The following is a 16387-nucleotide window of genomic DNA, read 5'->3' as shown; positions in this document are numbered from 1 at the left end:
CAGGAGCTTACAGTCTATGAGGATGAGGAGGTGACAAAAGCTTACAGTCTATGAGGATGAGGGGGTGACACAGGAGCTTACAGTCTATGAGGGGGGACACAAGAGCTTACAGTCTATGAGGATGAGGGGGTGACACAAGAGCTTACAGTCTATGAGGGGGGACACAAGAGCTTACAGTCTATGAGGATGAGGGGGTGACACAAGAGCTTACAGTCTATGAGGATGAGGGGGTGACACAAGAGCTTACAGTCTATGAGGGGGGACACAAGAGCTTACAGTCTATGAGGATGAGGGGGTGACACAAGAGCTTACAGTCTATGAGGATGAGGAGGTGACACAGGAGCTTACAGTCTATGAGGGGGGACACAAGAGCTTACAGTCTATGAGGATGAGGGGGTGACACAAGAGCTTAACGTCTATGAGGGGGGACACAAGAGCTTACAGTCTATGAGGGGGGACACAGGAGCTTACAGTCTATGAGGGGGGACACAAGAGCTTACAGTCTATGAGGATGAGGGGGTGACACAAGAGCTTACAGTCTATGAGGGGGGACACAAGAGCTTACAATCTATGAGGAAGAGCGGGTGACACAAGAGCTTACAGTCTATTAGGATGAGGGGGTGACACAAGAGCTTACAGTCTATTAGGATGAGGGGGTGACACAAGAGCTTACAGTCTATGAGGATGAGGGGGGACACAAGAGCTTACAGTCTGAGGATGAGGGGGTGACACAAGAGCTTACAATCTATGAGGAAGAGCGGGTGACACAAGAGCTTACAGTCTATGAGGGGGGACACAAGAGCTTACAGTCTATGAGGATGAGGGGGTGACAAGAGAGCTTACAGTCTATGAGGATGAGGGGGGGGAGGCACAAGAGCTTACAGTCTATGAGGATGAGGGGGGGGGACACAAGAGCTTACAGTCTATGAGGATGAGGGGGTGACACAAGAGCTTACAGTCTATGAGGATGAGGGGGTGACAAGAGAGCTTACAGTCTATGAGGATGAGGGGGGGGAGGCACAAGAGCTTACAGTCTATGAGGATGAGGGGGGGGAGGCACAAGAGCTTACAGTCTATGGGGGGGGGGGACACAAGAGCTTACAGTCTATGAGGATGAGGGGGACACAAGAGCTTACAGTCTATGAGGATGAGGGGGACAAGAGCTTACAGTCTATGAGGATGAGGGGGGACACAAGAGCTTACAGTCTATGAGGAGGTGACACAAGCGCTTACAGTCTATGAGGATGAGGAGGTGACACAAGAGCTTACAGTCTATGAGGATGAGGGGTTGACACAAGAGCTTACAGTCTATGAGGATGAGGGGGGACACAAGAGCTTACAGTCTATGAGGATGAGGGGGTGACACAAGATCTTACAGTCTATGACGATGAGGGGGGACACAAGAGCTTACAGTCTATGAGGATGAGGGGGTGACACAAGATCTTACAGTCTATGAGGATGAGGGGTGACACAAGAGCTTACAGTCTATGAGGATGAGGGGGGACACAAGCGCTTACAGTCTATGAGGATGAGGTGGTGACACAAGAGCTTACAGTCTATGAGGATGAGGGGGTGACACAAGAGCTTACAGTCTATGAGGATGAGGGGTGACACAAGAGCTTACAGTCTATGAGGATGAGGGGATGACACAAGAGCTTACAGTCTATGAGGATGAGGGGGTGACACAAGAGCTTACAGTCTATGAGGATGAGGGGCAGACACAAGAGCTTACAGTCTATGAGGATGAGGGGGTGACACAAGAGCTTACAGTCTATGAGGATGAGGGGGTGACACGAGCTTACAGTCTATGAGGATGAGGGGATGACACAAGAGCTTACAGTCTATGAGGATGAGAGGGTGACACAAGAGCTTACAGTCTATGAGGATGAATGGGTGACACAAGAGCTTACAGTCTATGAGGATGAGGGGATGACACAAGAGCTTACAGTCTATGAGGATGAAGGAGAGACACAAGAGCTTACAGTCTATGAGGATGAGGGGGGGACACAAGAGCTTACAGTCTATGAGGAGGTGACACAAGAGCTTACAGTCTATGAGGATGAGGTGGTGACACAAGAGCTTACAGTCTATGAGGATGAAGGAGAGACACAAGAGCTTACAGTCTATGAGGATGAGGGGGTGACACAAGAGCTTACAGTCTATGAGGAGGTGACACAAGAGCTAACAGTCTATGAGGATGAGGGGGGACACAAGAGCTTACAGTCCATGAGGATGAGGGGGTGACACAAGAGCTTACAGTCTATGAGGATGAGGGGGTGACACAAGAGCTTACAGTCTATGAGGATGAGGGGGGGACACAAGAGCTTACAGTCTATGAGGATGAGGAGGTGACACAAAAGCTTACAGTCTATGAGGATGAGGGGGTGACACAAGAGCTTACAGTCTATGAGGATGGGGTGTGACACAAGAGCTTACAGTCTATGAGGATGAGGGGGTGACACAAGAGCTTACAGTCTATGAGGGGGGACACAAGAGCTTACAGTCCATGAGGATGAGGGGGTGACACAAGAGCTTACAGTCTATGATGATGAGGGGGTGACACAAGAGCTTACAGTCTATGAGGATGAGCGGGTGACACAAGAGCTAACAGTCGATGAGGGGTGACACAAGAGCTTACAGTCTATGAGGATGAGGGGGGACACAAGCGCTTACAGTCTATGAGGATGAGGTGGTGACACAAGAGCTTACAGTCTATGAGGATGAGGGGATGACACAAGAGCTTACAGTCTATGAGGATGAGGGGGTGACACAAGAGCTTACAGTCTATGAGGATGAGGGGCAGACACAAGAGCTTACAGTCTATGACGATGAGGGGGTGACACAGGAGCTTACAGTCTATGAGGATGAGGGGGTGACACAAGAGCTTACAGTCTATGAGGATGAGGGGATGACACAGGAGCTTACAGTCTATGAGGATGAGGGGAGACACAAGAGCTTAGAGTCTATGAGGATGAGGGGGTGACACAAGAGCTTACAGTCGATGAGGGAGTGACACAAGAGCTTACAGTCTATGAGGATGAGGGTGTGACACAAGAGCTTACAGTCTATGAGGATGAGGGGGTGACACAAGAGCTTACAGTCTATGAGGATGAGAGGGTGACACAAGAGCTTACAGTCTATGAGGATGAATGGGTGACACAAGAGCTTACAGTCTATGAGGATGAGGGGGTGACACAAGAGCTTACAGTCTATGAGGATGAAGGAGAGACACAAGAGCTTACAGTCTATGAGGATGAGGGGGGGACACAAGAGCTTACAGTCCATGAGGATGAGGGGGTGACACAAGAGCTTACAGTCTATGAGGATGAGGGGGTGACACAAGAGCTTACAGTCTATGAGGATGAGGGGGGGACACAAGAGCTTACAGTCTATGAGGATGAGGAGGTGACACAAAAGCTTACAGTCTATGAGGATGAGGGGGTGACACAAGAGCTTACAGTCTATGAGGATGGGGTGTGACACAAGAGCTTACAGTCTATGAGGATGAGGGGGTAACACAAGAGCTTACAGTCTATGAGGGGGGACACAAGAGCTTACAGTCCATGAGGATGAGGGGGTGACACAAGAGCTTACAGTCTATGATGATGAGGGGGTGACACAAGAGCTTACAGTCTATGAGGATGAGCGGGTGACACAAGAGCTAACAGTCGATGAGGGGTGACACAAGAGCTTACAGTCTATGAGGATGAGGGGGGACACAAGCGCTTACAGTCTATGAGGATGAGGTGGTGACACAAGAGCTTACAGTCTATGAGGATGAGGGGATGACACAAGAGCTTACAGTCTATGAGGATGAGGGGGTGACACAAGAGCTTACAGTCTATGAGGATGAGGGGCAGACACAAGAGCTTACAGTCTATGACGATGAGGGGGTGACACAGGAGCTTACAGTCTATGAGGATGAGGGGGTGACACAAGAGCTTACAGTCTATGAGGATGAGGGGATGACACAGGAGCTTACAGTCTATGAGGATGAGGGGAGACACAAGAGCTTAGAGTCTATGAGGATGAGGGGGTGACACAAGAGCTTACAGTCGATGAGGGAGTGACACAAGAGCTTACAGTCTATGAGGATGAGGGTGTGACACAAGAGCTTACAGTCTATGAGGATGAGGGGGTGACACAAGAGCTTACAGTCTATGAGGATGAGAGGGTGACACAAGAGCTTACAGTCTATGAGGATGAATGGGTGACACAAGAGCTTACAGTCTATGAGGATGAGGGGGTGACACAAGAGCTTACAGTCTATGAGGATGAAGGAGAGACACAAGAGCTTACAGTCTATGAGGATGAGGGGGGGACACAAGAGCTTACAGTCTATGAGGAGGTGACACAAGAGCTTACAGTCTATGAGGATGAGGTGGTGACACAAGAGCTTACAGTCTATGAGGAGGTGACACAAGAGCTAACAGTCTATGAGGATGAGGGGGGACACAAGAGCTTACAGTCCATGAGGATGAGGGGGTGACACAAGAGCTTACAGTCTATGAGGATGAGGGGGTGACACAAGAGCTTACAGTCTGTGAGGATGAGGGGGTGACACAAGAGCTTACAGTCTATGAGGATGAGGGGGTGACACAAGAGCTTACAGTCTATGAGGAGGTGACACAAGAGCTAACAGTCTATGAGGATGAGGGGGGACACAAGAGCTTACAGTCTTTGAGGATGAGGGGGTGACACAAGAGCTTACAGTCTGTGAGGATGAGGGGGTGACACAAGAGCTTACAGTCTATGAGGATGAGGGGGTGACACGAGCTTACAGTCTATGAGGATGAGGGGGGGACACAAGAGCTTACAGTCTATGAGGATGAGGAGGTGACACAAAAGCTTACAGTCTATGAGGATGAGGGGGTGACACAAGAGCTTACAGTCTATGAGGATGGGGTGTGACACAAGAGCTTACAGTCTATGAGGATGAGGGGGTGACACAAGAGCTTACAGTCTATGAGGGGGGACACAAGAGCTTACAGTCCATGAGGATGAGGGGGTGACACAAGAGCTTACAGTCTATGAGGATGAGGGGGTGACACAAGAGCTTACAATCTATGAGGGGGTGACACATGAGCTTACAGTCTATGAGGATGAGGGGGTGACACAAGAGCTAACAGTCTATGAGGATGAGGGGGGACACAAGAGCTTACAGTCCATGAGGATGAGGGGGTGACACAAGAGCTTACAGTCTATGAGGATGAGGGGGTGACACAAGAGCTTACAGTCTATGAGGATGAGGGGGTGACACAAGAGCTTACAGTCTATGAGGATGAGGGGGTGACACAAGAGCTTACAGTCTATGAGGATGAGGGGGTGACACAAGAGCTTACAGTCTATGAGGATGAGGGGGGGACACAAGAGCTTACAGTCTATGAGGATGAGGAGGTGACACAGGAGCTTACAGTCTATGAGGATGAGGGGTAACACAAGAGCTTACAGTCTATGAGGATGAGGAGGTGACACAAAAGCTTACAGTCTATGAGGATGAGGGGGTGACACAAGAGCTTACAGTCTATGAGGATGAGAGGGTGACACAAGAGCTTACAGTCTATGAGGATGAGAGGGTGACACAAGAGCTTACAGTCTATGAGGATGGGGTGTGACACAAGAGCTTATAGTCTGTGAGGGTGAGGGGGTGACACAAGAGTTTACAGTCTGTGAGGATGAGGGGGTGACACAAGAGCTTACAGTCTGTGAGGATGAGGGGGTGACACAAGAGCTTACAGTCTATGAGGATGAGGAGGTGACACAGGAGCTTACAGTCTATGAGGATGAGGGGGTGACACAAGAGCTTACAGTCTATGAGGATGGGGTGTGACACAAGAGCTTATAGTCTGTGAGGATGAGGGGGTGACACAAGAGCTTACAGTCTATGAGGATGGGGTGTGACACAAGAGCTTATAGTCTGTGAGGATGAGGGGGTGACACAAGAACACCACACACTGGTGTCCAGGGTGCACCTACTCTATGGAGTTCCAGAATTTAAACTCCACCCACTTCCACAAAATGGCGTCCTAACGCTAAATTTGCTCCACACAATTTCGGCACCCAGATCCTGTCACTGCTACCACCCACGAGTTACTTATGTGAAGAAGGCCGTAGGCACCTCAACCACACAGACAATGCACTCTGATGATTTACACACAACATGCACTCACTACATTTACTACTTATACTTTATTAAAATGACCTAGTAACGTAAGCCCTTCGTAAACTTAGATCCTTTAAGGCTACAAGCAGAGGCTAAGACTTTAATATACATAAAAATACAGTACACTCAAAACCAAAATTGTCAGCTAAAAATTTAAAAAAAAAGTTAAAAACAATACACATACAAGTTTGTATAAAAAATAGGTTTTACAGAAAAAAAAGATCTGTTATATTGTACCTTTCATTAGCATCTGCTGTGTGACTAGGCAGTTGCCTTTTGGGAGGGGCTGGAAAGGAGCAGTTCCCCCCCACCCTTGGGAAACATGTGACCTTTTCAAATATATGAATAACTCCCCACAATCGGGATTGGCTGTAGAGGAGCAGGGGGCGTCGCTAGGCCAAGTGATGCCTTTTCATATATTTGAAAAGGACACATGGAGAAGCTGTTTCCCAAGGGTGGGGGGGAACTGCTCCTTTCCAGCTCCTCCCAATAGGCAACTGCCTAGTCACACAGCAGATGCTAATGAAAGGTACAATATAACATCTTTCTTTCTGTAAAGCCAATTTTTAATACAAAAACACTTTGGCAGTGTATGTACTATGCTCTGTGGGGACTGGGGGAGTGCTAAAATGGGTCTCCTGGTGACAGGTTCCCTTTAAACAAAAACTCTCTGGAAATAGGTAGAAGTTCCTTGGGCCAAGGACAGGACATGGAGAGCGATCCAGTCTTCTAATTCTCAACCAAGCCATGTGGCCACTCCACTAATTTTAAGCCACAAGGTTTCTGACCCCCACCCCTGACTGTGATGTCACCGTGAGGGTGAGTTTTTTCTATCCCCAACCCCCCCCCCCCCCCCCCCCCCCCGTCAGAGAGGTACCCTCATAACTTTTGATTAGAACCGTGTCATTGCTTCCAATGATAACTTATTACCATTTACCCCATACCAAACTCCAGGTGTCTAAGCTTAATATTTGGGGTGTTCTGCAATTGGCTGGGTTCTCCTGCAGCTAGGCTTCCGATACTCGGTCCAGGGATGTTTCTGGATGTTATAACTGTCCCGTGTAACTGATAATTATGATTTATGCCCCAGTTATGTACAGCTAAGATATTTCCCTTCAGCACAGCAGCGACGCCTGGTGTACATCGGGGGAACTACCTTAGTAAATCGCCAGAAGACCTGAATCCTCGACGGAAAACCCGTCGCTGGATCGCGACAGGACCGGGTAAGTAAATCTGCCCCAGTGAAACACAAACAAATGTAAAATGGTGCAATATTATCACAGCAGGTCTCCTTTATGTCTCCTTTGTTTCTTCTGACACCAATAACGTTTCCATATTTGGTGCACAGAGTTTTGCGTGGAGTCATCTTTTGCTGGACGAGCTGCCGGTTTCTTTGCTACTATTTTGGGGACTGTTCAATCTTTCTGATTCTGGGCGGTCTGGGCGGTAGTCCTTGCGGTCGCTATATCTCGGCGGTAGTCCTTGCGGTCGCCCTGTCTGGGCGGCAGTCCTTGCGGTCGCCCTGTCTGGGCGGCAGTCCTTGCGGTCGCCCTGTCTGGGCGGCAGTCCTTGCGGTCGCCCTGTCTGGGCGGTAGTCCTTGCGGTCGCCCTGTCTGGGCGGCAGTCCTTGCGGTCGCCCTGTCTGGGCGGCAGTCCTTGCGGTCGCCCTGTCTGGGCGGTAGTCCTTGCGGTCGCCCTGTCTGGGCGGTAGTCCTTGCGGTCGCCCTGTCTGGGCGGTAGTCCTTGCGGTCGCCCTGTCTGGGCGGTAGTCCTTGCGGTCGCCCTGTCTGGGCGGTAGTCCTTGCCGTCGCCCTGTCTGGGCGGTAGTCCTTGCCGTCGCCCTGTCTGGGCGGTAGTCCTTGCTGTCGCCCTGTCTGGGCGGTAGTCCTTGCGGTCGCCCTGTCTGGGCGGTAGTCCTTGCGGTCGCCCTGTCTGGGCGGCAGTCCTTGCGGTCGCCCTGTCTGGGCGGCAGTCCTTGTGGTCTCTTAGCAGTCAGAAGGCGTCGTTGAGCCCCTGTATCTAATTATAAGGTGGTGAAGAAGCATCAATGTAAATCCTCCCGACCTATCAATCACGGTAATTAGTGCGCAGTTCTGCCGTCGCCTCTGGATGGGGCTTATAATTACACGGCCACTGAGCGCATTGTATTATCCAAACAATCCGCAGAGATGGAGGAGGGCGTCAGCCGGGATTTATGGTCTCCACTCAGATCTTCAGCGCTTCATCTCCACAATTATTTCATGTGTCGTAAACTCTGCAGTATAAAAGGACACGAGACGAGCGGCGCCGCTCATCTGCAAAAGATAGTGGTGAAAAGAACAAAGTCAGTGTAATATATGACCGGGGGAGATATATCTGATAGTACAGTGTAATATATGACTGGTGGAGATATATCTGATAGTACAGTGTAATATATGACCGGGGGGAGATATATCTGATAGTACAGTGTAATATATGACTGGTGGAGGGATATATCTGATAGTACAGTGTAATATATGACTGGAGGAGATATATCTGATAGTACAGTGTAATATATGACTGGAGGAGATATATCTGATAGTACAGTGTAATATATGACTGGAGGAGATATATCTGATAGTACAGTGTAATATATGACTGGAGGAGATATATCTGATAGTACAGTGTAATATATGACCGGGGGGAGATATATCTGATAGTACAGTGTAATATATGACTGGTGGAGATATATCTGATAGTACAGTGTAATATATGACTGGGGGAGATATATCTGATAGTACAGTGTAATATATGACCGGGGGAGATATATCTGATAGTACAGTGTAATATATGACTGGTGGAGGGATATATCTGATAGTACAGTGTAATATATGACTGGTGGAGATATATCTGATAGTACAGTGTAATATATGACTGGTGGAGATATATCTGATAGTACAGTGTAATATATGACTGGTGGAGATATATCTGATAGTACAGTGTAATATATGACTGGTGGAGATATATCTGATAGTACAGTGTAATATATGACCGGTGGAGATATATCTGATAGTACAGTGTAATATATGACCGGGGGGAGATATATCTGATAGTACAGTGTAATATATGACCGGGGGAGATATATCTGATAGTACAGTGTAATATATGACCGGGGGGAGATATATCTGATAGTACAGTGTAATATATGACCGGGGGAGATATATCTGATAGTACAGTGTAATATATGACCGGGGGAGATATATCTGATAGTACAGTGTAATATATGACCCGGGGGGAGATATATCTGATAGTACAGTGTAATATATGACTGGTGGAGATATATCTGATAGTACAGTGTAATATATGACCGGGAGAGATATATCTGATAGTACAGTGTAATATATGACTGGTGGAGATATATCTGATAGTACAGTGTAATATATGACTGGTGGAGATATATCTGATAGTACAGTGTAATATATGACTGGTGGAGGGATATATCTGATAGTACAGTGTAATATATGACTGGGGGAGATATATCTGATAGTACAGTGTAATATATGACTGGAGGAGATATATCTGATAGTACAGTGTAATATATGACCGGTGGAGATATATCTGATAGTACAGTGTAATATATGACCGGGGGGAGATATATCTGATAGTACAGTGTAATATATGACCGGGGGAGATATATCTGATAGTACAGTGTAATATATGACCGGGGGGAGATATATCTGATAGTACAGTGTAATATATGACCGGGGGAGATATATCTGATAGTACAGTGTAATATATGACCGGGGGAGATATATCTGATAGTACAGTGTAATATATGACCCGGGAGATATATCTGATAGTACAGTGTAATATATGACTGGAGGAGATATATCTGATAGTACAGTGTAATATATGACTGGTGGAGGGATATATCGGATAGTACAGTGTAATATATGACTGGTGGAGGTATATCTGATAGTACAGTGTAATATATGACTGGTGGAGGGATATATCTGATAGTACAGTGTAATATATGACTGGGGGAGATATATCTGATAGTACAGTGTAATATATGACCGGGGGAGATATATCTGATAGTACAGTGTAATATATGACTGGTGGAGGGATACATCTGATAGTATAGTGATTGGTGTAGGAATATTATGTATTAAATCATAACCCGCTATTGTCAGTCTCGTGCCGATGTTTCGTGCTTTGGTGGCAGGTGTGGTATCATCAGGGTCTCCTCATGCAGTAAATAAAATGAATGTGAGAATTTCCTGCAGTAATTAAGATGAAACATCCTGCCAATGTGCTCCGCCTGCATCTAATTATGTCCCTGACATTTCCCTACTGTGTACATGAGCATTAATAAGGCCTACAACGAAAGAAGGACACACATTCCACCCGGGGCTCATATCTGGCAAAGAGAAGGAGACATGTTCAATAATGGGGCACAATCTTAGTGGGTCCTAATTACACTATTATATCTAGATTACCACCACATCTGGCCCCACTCCCAGAGCATTTCACCCAGTGCTGTTCCAACATGACCAAACCCTAAAGAAGCCCTCCACCCAGTACTACTCTAGCCTGACCAAATCCTAAAGGAGCCTTTCACCGAGTGCTACTCCATCTGTACCAAACACCACAGAAGCCTTCCACCAAGTGCTAGTCCAGCCTGCCCAAACCCTACAGGAGCCTTCCAACCTTTGCTACGCCATCATGACCAATCCCTTCACACCCTGCAACCCCTGCTACACCATCCTGACAAAACACTACAGGAGCCCTCTAAGCAGTGCTGTTCCAGCCTGATCAGACACCATTGGAGCCTTACACGCAGTGCTACTCCAGCCTGGCCAAACCCTACAGGATCCCTATTCCCAGAGCCACTCCATTATTACCACACCCTACATTAACCCTCCAACCAGAGCGTCTCCATTGTGACCAAACCTTACAGAAGTTTTCGATCCTGACCAGACCTTAGGCTCTCTGTCTATCTCTATTCCAGCCTGGACAAACCCTACAGGAACCATCCATCCAGCGCTGCTCTATCCTGACCAAATCCTACAGGAGCCCTCCACCCAGTGCTACTCTAGCCTGACCACACCCTACAAAAGTCTTCCATCCATTGCTACTCCATCATGACCAAACTCTACAGGAGCCATCCACTCAGTGTTACTCCATCTTGACCAAACCCTTCCTGAGCCTTCCACCAAGTGCTATTCCATCATGACTAAACCCTCCAGGAACCCTCCAACCAACCTGATCAAATTCTACAGGAGCTTTCCACCCAGTTCTACTTCATCCTGATCAAACCCTACAGGAGCCCTCCACACTGTGCTATTCCATCCTGACAAAATCCTACAGAAGCCTTCGACCCAATGTTACTCTGACCAAAACCTTTTAGGAGCCTTCCACGCATTGCAATCCCAGCCTGACCAAACTCTACAGGAGCTTTTCATCCAGTGCTACTCTAGCCTCATCAAAACCTAAGGAGGCCTCCACCCTATGCTATTCCATCATGACCAAAACATACAGGAGCCTTCCACCTAGCCCTATTCCACTCTGATCAAACTCTACAGAAGTCTTCAATCCAGCCTCTAGAATACATACATACCCCTTACATTTGTAATCATTTGTAAAATTTGGAGGTAATGTTGAGGGATGTCAGCAGAATACGCAACCAACAAATTAGGGATTAAATGCAGAAATCCAGGAGGTCGCTGGACGATGATGTGTGGCTGCACAAGGGTGATGGAGAGATGAGTGCACCAGCTCCACCGACACTTACAGCTCCAACATAAGAGCTGTGGGTCTTAGTATTAACCCCCTGAACAATGATAGGAGGTGTCAGGTTAAGCTTTGTGCAAGTTATAAGACAGTGATGAAATCCTCAGGGCAGTAAAAACAACAATGAATCTGGAAGAGTGGAAAAGCCCATGTTTATCTAAGATCATATGTTCCTGGGCTGGGGGAGAGAAAAACAATAGTTTTCCCAGTACATGCCAACATAGTCGGCCTTATCCATAAGGAATGACTAGATCTAGAAAGAAGACCTTACATCACTGCGAATTTCAAGAGGAAGTACCCGATAGAAGTCAAAGTCTTGGTAGACGCTCCAATTGCAGGTATATCCACTCTCATTTGAAGGTGTGGGCTTTTATCTGATGGATAAAAAGTCTAAGCATTACTCAGAAGGTCATGGAAGACTTCTATGGCCATGCTTAGACCACAATAGCAGCCACTTGTACAGTGACCTCAATGAGCTTCTGGTTACAGAAGTTAGAAGACAACTTGTCCGGAACGTCAAGAGAAGAAATGCTGGCATCCCTTCCTCTCTTTAACAAGGCAGCTATCTATATGGCTGCCGCATGTAGAGACTTGTTCAAATTTTCCCCCCAGAGGTAGTTCCAGTGAATTCAACAAGATGTTGTCACTTGAATGCGAACATGGTTGGGTGACACAGGCTCCAAGAATGTGATAAGGAATACCATGTGAAGGTGATTCCTTTATTTGGATCAGGTTTGGACAACAAAGAGAATGCGTCAGAGAAAAAGAAGAACAAGTTCGTTTATCAAAGATGTTCCTACCAAGCCCAAAAAAACAACAACAAAAAAAAATCTAAAATAAAATTGCGGAGCCTTGGGAAAATATCTCATCATCCCTGTGGATATTATTCCTAATAAAGAACAGCTACCAACTGGAATTCTGGGGTCATCCTCCAAAGACTCTCTGCTCTCTCCAGCTGCAGGTTAATTGCATTTTGGATTAATGAGCGATTATGGCAGCAGTAAACGTAATGCCTTGGCTCTGAGCTGTGAGTCACCTCGTCTTCTCCATCAGGATGATGATTGCCGCAGAGGATAGAAGTTTCCAATGCTTCTTAGTAACAAAAAAGAATATTAACCCCCTTAAAAAAGTGCTACTTAGACCTGTGGGGGGCGATCTCTGCTATCTGCTGTTCACACAGTGGACCCCGCCTGCAGAGCTTATAGTCTAGATAGAGAAGGCTCATCCACTCTCATCTCATCACCTCCTTCCCTTCTGCTTGCCACCTTCAGGGTCTTGAAAAATCTTCCCAAAACTACAAATATTCATGAAAAATCTGCAAGGCGGCATCTCTCCTGACCTGTTCCTTCTATTTTCTTAACCCTCCAGAGCAACAAAATGATTCTTCTCCGAGGAGGTGCTGGAGCAGAGAACGTCAGTAAAACGGATGGTGTGGGACGGTGATGAACAGAGGCGACACTCCACTTCCCTCAGTAATAAGTTCATTTACAACCATGCGGAGCTGTCATGCTGTTCCGGCAGAGGCGCAATCCGTGACAAGTGATACAGATCCGGCAGTAGACTCCTACAGCAGCAGCGCACATAACTCACACCTCATATTATAGGCCTCCCTTTTATTATCCTACTGACTTGTGCATAAACATCTCACCCAGGCCAGCGGCTGCCACTACTGGTGCCACGTGATGTGATCATCAGAGATTGACGTACTCGGCCCCTGCACTGTGCACAAACCTGATCCGGAGAAGAGGCTGCAGTGTGGAGCCCGTGAATCCAGGTCAGAGGCCTGAAAGCCGCGCACCTTAGTGTCCTGCCTATTTCCAGAGAGAAGAACATAAAATAAGGCCGAGGAACAGTAGAGAACCCGGTCGTCTACAAGTAGATGAAACCAGACATTTACATTACTCTATATAAACATATTCATGTTTTCCTCACTATTTGACATGAAATCAGAATAAAACTTTACCATTTAGGTGAATAAGAAACCATAATTATTTCTATTTGCCAAATGCCGGAATAATAGTGAGAGAAATGGGAGAGTCACTAAAAGGACCTTCATGTCTCCATTTAGATACCTTAGTGGAGACGCGTCCTTGGGCTCGACAAAACTAAAATTGGACGGTTTGGCCATAATGACTGTGGTAAGATTTTGAGGAAAGGGGAGAAGCCGAAGAACATCATCTCAACTATGAGGGACTGTCACATAATAGATTCATCTTGAGGAATGAAAAGGGTTAGATTCATCGGAAGCAGCGACTACAAACACGGCCACAAGTAATAATGAAATGTATATAATCTTTTGACTTTTCAAAGTAATAATGTGCCGTAAAAATGAGCTTTATTTAATTATTCTGGCATTTGGCAAATATGAATGAGCTTGTGTCCTAATGTGAAAGGTTTATTCTGATTTTGTGTCAGATAGTAAATGTGCCCCATGATAAGAGCAGAGCAGTTACATGTGTAGTGTGCAGGGGGCGCCAATGCGAAGGGTTCATAAGTTGTGCAAACTTCTCCCTCTCCATGTCAGGAGCATGTGGTCAGCCTGAGCACCTGGCTAGGAGGTCTCCAGCATGAGAAACCTGGTAAATGCAGCTGTAAGTCTCTGCCTGGGAGGCTAAGTGGTAATTGTATTACCCAATGATATGCTCTGTATTTGCTGTAAGGAAGGAGTGTGCTGGTTGGACAGGTGCTTGCCACGAAGAAGTGTCTGAGGCAAGCTGCCCTGACACCAGACCAGAAAAGAGGTCCACATCAGGACTCTGTTCCCTCACTAGCAGCACAGGCTGCGTGCTCACCTTCCTGAGGACCTTCTCTTGCCACCTACCTCCCTGCAGCCGAAGTTCTGCTGCTTTTTAGGCCATTACCTATTCCAATAAAGAACTGTAAGTTATACTTCACCAACGTGCCTCTGAGTGATCCCTGGATCCGCCTGTACCTTCATCCCCAGGGATCCCTATCTATACAACCGGTTGCCCCAGGGTTAAACATACGTTGTCAGCTTCTCCCTCCATTTTCTTGCACACTCCACCTGCTAGAGACCTGCCAGCCTGCTCCTGATATCAAGACCCGTGATCATCGCTGTCCACAAGGCCGCAACAGCCAGCCACTCCGGTATTCAGGACCCCAGCTTCCTCAGCTAGGTTTCCTTTAAATCCCACGCTCAGTCTGAATCAGTCGGATCGTTCGATGGCCTGGCCCCCGATTTCTGGCGCATGAAAGCAAGAATCCGATCACATGCGCCAAAATCCCCTTAATACCTGTCACAGCCGTGTGAAACCCGAAAACGACGGAATATCCTACAAAAGTGCAGTCCGCGGACCCTTAGTAAATAAGCCCCATTATTGTCGGACTTTGCATGATAAATCTGGCACACGGTCTGACTGAGCCCTTATTTGCGTTGCATGGTGCCTAGTGCAGCCGTGGCACGGACACTTCTTAACCCCTTAACGCTCTGCGCCGTAGCTCTACGGCGCAGAGGTATAAGGGATGTATGAAGAGGGCTCACGGGCTGAGTCCTCTTCATACAAAGGTGGGGGTTTTTGCAAAATGCATAAAACCCCACTGCTAATAACCGCGGTCGGTGCTAGCACCGATCGCGGCTATTAACCCCCCTGTTGCCGCCGGCAATGTCGCCGGCGGCATTTAAAAGACGGCGGCGTGCGGGCGGCGCCATCTTTTTTTCGATCGCCACGCCCCCGAACGTCATCGGGGGGCGGTGATCGGTTGCCATGGTAGCCTCGTGTCTTCTTTTGACACGAGGCTATCTGGCAGCTGCAGATTCGTTACAATGAGCCAGTGGCTCATTGTAATGAATGTGCTGCAAAAATGCCATATATTGCAATACAGAAGTATTGCAGTATATGGTAGCAGCGATCTGACCATCTAGGGTTAATGTACTCTAGATGGTCTAAAAGATAGTGAAAAAAAAAGAAAAAAAAAAGTTTAAAAAATAAAAAAAATTAATAAAATATTAAAAGTTCAAATCACCCCCCTTTCCCTAGAACGGATATAAAACATAATAAACAGTAAAAATCACAAACATATTCGGTATCGCCGCGTCCCAAAATGCCCGATCTATCAAAATATAAAAACGGTTACAGGCGGCGGTGACCTCCGAGGCGGGAAATGGCGCCCAAATGTCCGAAATGCGACTTTTACACCTTTTTACATAACATAAAAAATGAAATAAAAAATGATCAAAATGTCGCACAGACCTCAAAATAGTAGCAATGAAAACGTCGCTTCATTTCGCAAAAAACGACCCCTCACACATTTCCGTGCGCCAAAGTATGAAAAAGTTATTAGCGTCAGAAGATGGCAAAAATTTTTTTTTCTTTTTTGTACACATTCGTTTAATTTTTTAAAATGTATTAAAACACAATAAAACCTGTATAAATTTGGTATCACCGCGATCGCACCGAACCAAAGAATAAAGTCCTTGCTGTATCCATCTATACTTTTATCGCATGATACAAT

The sequence above is a fragment of the Engystomops pustulosus genome, chromosome 8, assembly GCF_040894005.1.
Source record: "Engystomops pustulosus chromosome 8, aEngPut4.maternal, whole genome shotgun sequence".
Taxonomy (NCBI): domain Eukaryota; kingdom Metazoa; phylum Chordata; class Amphibia; order Anura; family Leptodactylidae; genus Engystomops; species Engystomops pustulosus.
The sequence above is the reverse complement of the archived record's forward strand: the minus strand, read 5'-3'. Positions refer to the sequence as shown.